Source organism: Cajanus cajan, chromosome 11 (genome assembly GCF_000230855.2).
Source record: "Cajanus cajan strain Asha chromosome 11, NIPB_CcT2T_4, whole genome shotgun sequence".
Lineage (NCBI taxonomy): Eukaryota > Viridiplantae > Streptophyta > Magnoliopsida > Fabales > Fabaceae > Cajanus > Cajanus cajan.
Window position 1 is genome coordinate 42,604,881 of NC_138527.1, and position 7,266 is coordinate 42,612,146.

Below are 7,266 nucleotides of genomic sequence, written 5' to 3' on the forward strand. Positions count from 1 at the left end.
AAACTTTCCTGTTTACATTTTTTGGTTTAGGTTAAGTAAGATTGTTTTGTATAGCAGATACTTCTGGTCTCATTTGAAGCAAAGAAAAACACTCAAACAAAATTATTAATATTAAATTAAAAACATTTTATGTTAAACGAAAAGTTTAAAAAAATTGTACGATCTTTTTAGTTGAAAATTCAAATATGAGACATAAAAAATCACATTTATTTAAGATATGAACCAACTACGCTATCTAAAAAGTGCTTTTATCCACAAATGTTAATCAAATTGGTAGGAAATTGACAAATAACAAACAAGAATGTGAGTTTGTTCAGTGTTGTGTAATTTGAAAGGTCCTTCATTGCAAATTGCAAGTGCAAAGGATGGTCCTGGCGAAATAAAAATGATGTAGCTTAGCTACTTAGGCTTAGCCAGATCAGAAATAGATTACCAAAAGTTCTTGTGTTTATGATTATTACTTGTGTGTGGAATCCACATATATTGTACTAGAGAGCATATATGATTATGGTAAAAGGTTTTGTCTACGTAAAACTGGCCTCTAGTAGCAATTCAAATATATACTCACTCAATAAGCCCTGCCACCAATAGCTAGCTAGGCCCTATATTTCAAAGTAATAGTATAGGCCTCGACTTACCTACATGCATATGCATACGGTACTGGTAGTGCAAATTTGAAGCAAGTTCTTCCAAGTAGTAACTAATGGCAGCTAAGCTAAAAAAGTTGTTGAATGTGGAAGTGGACAGTTAGCACAAGATTCAAATTGGATGGGAATTTCAAGGAAAGAGACTCAGCAAGCCTGAGTTCCTCACTTTCACACAGTTGGGTATAAACATTATGCTTTTTTCAAATATTTGTATGCTTAAAAATATTTATTTACTAAAATTTAAATTATAACATAATTTATATATTAAAATTTTAATTATTATTATTAGTTATATTAATTAAAAAATTATCCCATATATTGTAATGGTTAAAATATTAAATTTTGTATATATAAATTAAAATAACTATTTTAATTTAGAGTGTGCTTAGGAGTTATTCTTTTAAAAGCAATATATTTTTAAGAAGAGTTTTTTTGTGATTTTTTCTTAGTCTCTTATATGTTTTAACTTATTCTTTTATCTTTTTTTAAATTAAATTCCAATAATTTTAAAAAATACTAATATTTTAAAATATCTTTGTAACACAATATCAATTTTTGTTATCATAAATCTAAAATATAATTTGTATATTTAAAATAATTATTTGATACAAATTATAATTATAATTTAATTTATATATTCAAAAGTATTGCATCCCTTTGTACATATCATTGTACATTTTTTTAAAAATATTAGTTAATCAATTTTTATATATTAAATTCGATTAACTATTTTACATAAGAGTATTTTTAGAATTTTTTTATGAGAGAAATTGAAATAATTCTTAAAATTTTTAACTAATTTTGTTTTTATTTATGAATTAAATTTTAATATTTTTAAAGTAAATTATTAATAGATAAAAATAATTTTGTGCTATAATATAAATTATTTATCATATATATAAATACAATTTATATATTTAAGTATAATATTTATATGCATATATAATTTATAAATTTTAGTGATATAATAAATATTTAGCATATGCATTGTACAAGCTAAAATATTGATTTAGTCAATGATATTAAATTTTTCAATAATTTAAATTAATTTTTCTTCAAAAACTCCTTTTAATATTTTAAAATTAATCATCTATTTCTTCGCTTATTTGTTTCCCATTTAATTAAACATCATTTGAAATTTGTGTCTATCGATATTTTCCAATCTTAATTTAAGAAGAAAAAAAAAGAGTTTATTTAATGAACTTCAAAAAAAATATTTTTAATTAATTGATAATATTTATAAAAATATTAATGCAAAATATAATTAAAAAATATATTGTAAAAATAGAGAAGTAATAAAAGTTTAACATTGTTGATTTTGTGATTATTTTATCAATTATGAGAATTTTTGTTCTTTAGATGTCAATCGTTGTTAAGAACTATGGGTCAAGGGATCCTGAAAATAAGTTGATCTCTAAACAACTGAACTAAAGATAATTTAAGTCAGCTCAAGAAGGTATAAGAGAAACTTTTGTAAGTTTTAGACCTCGTAACTTATGTTTTAAAAGTTATAGAGAAAAGATAGTAAGAAGTTTTCTAAGAACCCAAAGACTAATATCGTGTTGGGTTCACCTTCAAGGCATCGGACGTTACTCCAAAGAGAGGTCTTTATCTTGCTCACATCAAGCACGTGATTGATGGTGTTGGACGTGAGAAGAAAGAATTATTTTAGGTTAGAATAAAACAGGGTGTGGGTTGAATGGTGCTGGATGTGATGAGAGAGACTCATTTTTGTCTAGATTCGCATTGGGTGCTAATGGAGTGACGCTGAGTATGAGTGAGGCAAGGACCCTCTACCTAATTGTGACCAGATATGGGTTTTGTCATGCCAAATGCGAGAAAGTGGGAGACTCTTTGTTTTAACAACACCGGGCACATGTAGTTTGGCGTTGGGTGTGAGTAAGATAGAGAGTTCCCTTGCCTCAATAGCATTAAGAGTCTATGAGTGATGTCAGGCGCGAGTTTCATGTTGGAAGATTGTTGTTTTAAGTTGTTTTGTAGTTAAAAAATGATGAATAAGTTGCATGAATGATGATGTATGATGATGGATCTATATGTTGTGAGTTAATACATTGTGTGATGATATTTATGTTGTTAAGATGAAAATTGATTAATGAAAAAGTTGTATAAGTTGTGAAAGGCTATAAGTTGATAGAGTTGTGAAGTTGTATGCTGACAAGTTGTTAAATTTGTCAAGTTGTTAAGTTATAGACATGTGGATTAGATACATGTCTTAGTTATGATACATAAAAATTAGATGAGAGTAAAGTTGTTTTTGAAAATTAGAATATGGCATTGTGTAAATATATGTTGCAATGCTTCAAGAGTTGATTGAAATCCTTCAGTAAATAAGTTGACATCTGAATGGATAAGTTGTTTTTCAATTGTCCCCTATAGGTTTTTTGTGATATTCATATGTAAGCAAAATCGAGACATACATGTATAAAGTGACCAATTGAGTAGAATTAACATATTGGGAACTTAGTCTCTAACCTAGTATTGGAGGGACATAGTACTTGGAGGGCAGTTGGTGGCCTAATCTCATATGTAACTTAGTGTTGCAAACTAATATCGTGATAGATTCATGCCTAAACTATTATACTTTGACAATAATACTAGACTTCTTAGTTTAAGTAGCAAAACTAGAGAAATCAATTTAAGTTTTCTATACCTGACCAAGTTGAGATAGATCAAACATTATGATTTGACAAGGTCTAACCATTTAATTTTCTCACTTCTGTTGTTGGACATCTTTGTAGCTGATATGCATGATAACATATTAGTTGTATATTATCGTATGATGATTATATTGTTAAGATAAAGTTGTTAAGTTGTTTATGTTGCAAGTTATATGAGTAGTATTGGTGTCAAGTGGATTGGATGTTGTTGTTCATGATGCTTAAGTTGATATTGATATTGTAGTTGTACAATTATTTTGTTTCACAAGCTTATCCTTTCGTGTTTTTCATATGACTTAGAATTGCGATGATAATACTTGATATGAGAACAAAATATAAATAATGAGAACAAAATATAAATAAGTTTTGTTGAGGTGTGCTAGTAAAGAATATGAAGTGGATGATGGCTTTTGTTGTATTTTGGTGCTACTTTTGAGTAATTTTGTATAATTATCTCTTAACCGACACTTAGGATTTATATTTGAATTTACTAAATTACTGTACATAAATTACTGTACATATATTGTTTATATTTGTATAGTTATTTCACACTTATATATAATATATATATTATATATCCAAATATTTTGTGAATGTATAATTTTAAGTAGTCTAATTTGGTTATTAATCGACGATTCCACTAAATATAAAGATTATAATGAGTTGTTACAAAATTAATTTTTTTATACAAGAATGAATAAAACATTTATTTATTATAAAATTTAATTATATAAAATAAATATTTTTCATAAATATTATATAAATTAAAATAGTAACATAACAAATTTGAATTATTTTTTAACATATTATTTAGTTCATCTATTTTCTCCTTCCTTGAGTTGATATTACATACATCTGTGCCACGTGTCAGTATTAAGGGATCTTAATGCCCCGACCATCCCATGTGTCTGGGTGTGGCCCTCAGTCCCAATTAAGGCTGGTGAGATATTTAGTTAGTCTCAATCACCAGTCTCTTCTTTGCACTATGTCATCATCATCCTCTAAAACAAAAGAGTAAGTAACACATACATAAGGACCCTTTAATTAATCTTACTTTGCGACCCTGTCGACAGATATCCTCATTTTCTATGTGTTGTTTATCAAGTGTTTGTCCATTCAAATGTATATATCAACTTTATAAATAATCTTTTTCCTCATTCTTTCTAGAGGGTGCTGGCACTGACTACATGTGGTTGTTTTGTTTTTGTTTTATTCAATCGATAATAAGATACTGATTTACCAAAAACCTTTTTTCTTTTTTGTTTGATTGTTTATTTTTTTCTTAACAAGCTTGGAAATTTGAAAGGCAAATTTAGGTGATAGGAACCACGGATCCCACATGCTCCTGCGTTAAAAGGAAGGATTAATCAATCATGATGCCATAATGTTTTTAAATATGATTCCAAAATTCCAAGTTAAAAACTGATTTCCAGAAATATTGACGTACTTTTAAATAACTGTATGGTATCGATTAATTTTGTTGATAATTAGTTTACGTAGAATAATCTAATTGTCGCCTTTAAGAAAGTTTGTTCTCACAATAAATTTTTTATTCATAAAATTTAAATTAAAAATCTATTTTAATAGACTCAAATTTAATTTCATTCAAACCATCGTAATGTTAATAAAGTAATTATAATGCTATAGTGACTTTATATATTAACTCAAAATCTTTAAAACATTTAAAATATGACTTGTCTTATTTTTTTATATTTTTTTTTATACTTTTATATCTTGGGTAAGACGATTCTCAAGTGAGGCATCCACTAATTTTTAAATAATAAAAAATAAATATTGTATAGAGAAATTTAGGAGTATGATGATACACTCTCTTAAACACATTTTTTAAGTATATTTTTTTTATTAGTTGGAATTATTAGAAATTATAAAATTTAATAAGTTTCACACTTCGTTTAATAAATTTTTCTCATGATTTTGTAACTCGAGATGAATTTTAACTAATAAAAGAAAGTCCGTTAAAAAGTGAGTTATAAAATGTGTTACTAGCACTCTTTTATTATATGATTGATTGAAGTTCATAAAGAATGTATTGTTAGTTTTTATCTACTACATAATCTATTGAAATCTATTTGTTATTTTTATAACGATTCGTCATAACCTTTACACTTAACGATTCAATTATTAGTAGTGAAAACGTAAAAGTAACTATTTGGGATTAACATGCAAACAATTACTGGAGAATATATGTAATAATACATATGTGTGTGTACGTGTGTATAAGAATAAAATCAACCAAAAGAGTAAATGTTTCTCACTGAAACTACAACATATCATGTACACAAATATGTATATATAGTAATCCAAAAATTAAAGATGTAACCTAAATCCCAACTCAACATCTGTCTTTGGCCTATCTCTATCCTCTTCCAATATAAATATGGTTGTCACAATCAAATTACAAGGAAATATACAAGGTAAGTTAGTATTTAAAATGATAATCATAAAACAAATATAGACATAATTGCATCTATACTACCAACATCATCATGTAAACTCAATGTTAATTTTTACTTATAATTACTGGTCATTTATATTAAAAAATTTATTTTTTTTAATCTTTTAACTAGCTTAATCTTCCTTTTGATGGTTTTTTGTAATTAAGTGGACATTGGTTACTGTCTTCTAATTATATCATTAATCATTTTTTTAATCTTTTAACTAGCTTAGTCAATGTTAAATAAGGTATGAAGTCAAGGGTTAAACCCTTAATTGATTACTGAAAAAGTGTGTAGTATCATGTGGGTAATTAGTGGATTGAATTCACATGTGACTTGATTTATGCATGTCAATATTGTAATAGACTTATATCCAAGTTATGTTATACCTAATAGTAGTGTTGGACTTTCCTAATTTGAGAGGCAACATCCAAGAATTCATTTTGTAAGGATTAGTATCCTAATTGATTGTTGGTCTAACAAGTATAAAAAATATCGGTTGATTTGGTAGAGTTAAATTACTTAAACTGTTTACTTTGGTTATAAGAGATCTTCGTTAGTGAATGGGTCATGACACATGTAGTTGAGATGTAGTGCATATGATGTGGTGATTTTGGTGTTGTTCATATGTTGTGCGGTTTGATTGTTGAATGACAATGATGTGGTGAAATATGAATTATCATATGTTGTTAATTTGCCTAACTTGTAAGGTGTGAAATGCCATGTTGTGATATTTATGTTGTGTTGATATGATGTGAGCCATGAGGTATATGATGTTTGGTTTGCATGTTGTTATTTGTAGTATAGTTGTTTATTTTTACACTTGGTGTATGATTATTCTTTTGAACACTAGTTTACCCTTGCATGTTTTTTCTAGTGGTTGGATTACGATGATTATATTTACATGGAAGTAGAACAAGGTTAGGCTTAAGAAGTTTCACATGTGGAGAGCCATGTTGTTGGATGGCGATTTAGCTAGATAGGGTTACATTTCAGTTGCTTTGGATTATTGTATACATGGGAGTAGGACAAGATTAAACTTGAAACTTTTATCCATAAGAAGCTTTATTTTACGTAGGTTTTTATCCATATACATATATTTATATTATTATTGTGTTTTACAGGAATTGTTACATGTTAACCTTAGGTAATTGTATATAATTTTCCATTGCTAGTAGTTGATCTATAATTGTATGGAGCATGACTAGTTGTTACAAAAATCACCACAACATATAATTTTAAAAAAATCAATAATAAATAATAAAAATGTTTAGTGTTACAATTTCTTAAGAGTTTTTTTCTTATTGATTTTTATAAAACAAACATAAAGTGACTTGTCACACAAATGCGAATTAAGTATGTTATACAATTATAAAGTTAAAAATATTATAAAAAAAATTTATCAACATTGATTAATACAAGTAACAGTGTTTCTTACAAATATTATAATTAAATAAAATAAAAAAGAAATTGTGTGAGAGGAGG